Raw genomic sequence first — 755 nt, forward strand, 5'->3', positions numbered from 1 at the left:
TATATTTTAAATTCTATTTTCTGCATTCCGTTCAGTATTCTGTATACTATATTCTAAATTGTGTGTTATATATTCTATATTCTGCTTTCCATAACCTATATTCTATTTTCTGTGTTCTACATTCTATATCCTTTATTCTATATTCTGTATTCTGAATACTATGTTATAAATTCTGTGATATACATTCTATATTCTAGATTCTATATTCAATATTCTGTATTGTATATTCTAAATTCTGTGTTCTGCATTCCATGTTCTAAATAATTTGTTCTATATTCTCTATTCTATATTCGATATTCTGTGTACTACATTGTATATTCTAAATTGTATATTCAGTATTCTGTATTCTATAACATATATCCTCAGTTCTGCATTCCTTTTTCTATATTCTGTGTTCTATATTCTGTATTCTATATTCAATATTCTGTGTTCCTGTTTCAATATTCTAAATTCTATATTCTGCATTCGGTATTCTATATTCTAAACTCTGTGTTCTGCATTCAATAATCTGAATTCTGTGTTCCGCATTCCATGTTCCAAATTCTGGGTTCAATATTCTCTATTCTATATTCTTAGCTCTGTGTTCTACATTCTATAATCTAAATTGTATATTTAGTATTCTGTATTATATATTCTTAATTCTGTGTTCTGCATTCCATGTTCTAAATTCTGGGTTCTATATTTTGTAATCTATATTCATTATTCTGTGTTCTTCATTCTATATTCTAAACTCTATATTCTGCATTCCGTATTCT

This window comes from Vicugna pacos, unplaced genomic scaffold (genome assembly GCF_048564905.1).
Source record: "Vicugna pacos unplaced genomic scaffold, VicPac4 scaffold_15, whole genome shotgun sequence".
NCBI classification, from domain to species: Eukaryota; Metazoa; Chordata; class Mammalia; order Artiodactyla; family Camelidae; genus Vicugna; species Vicugna pacos.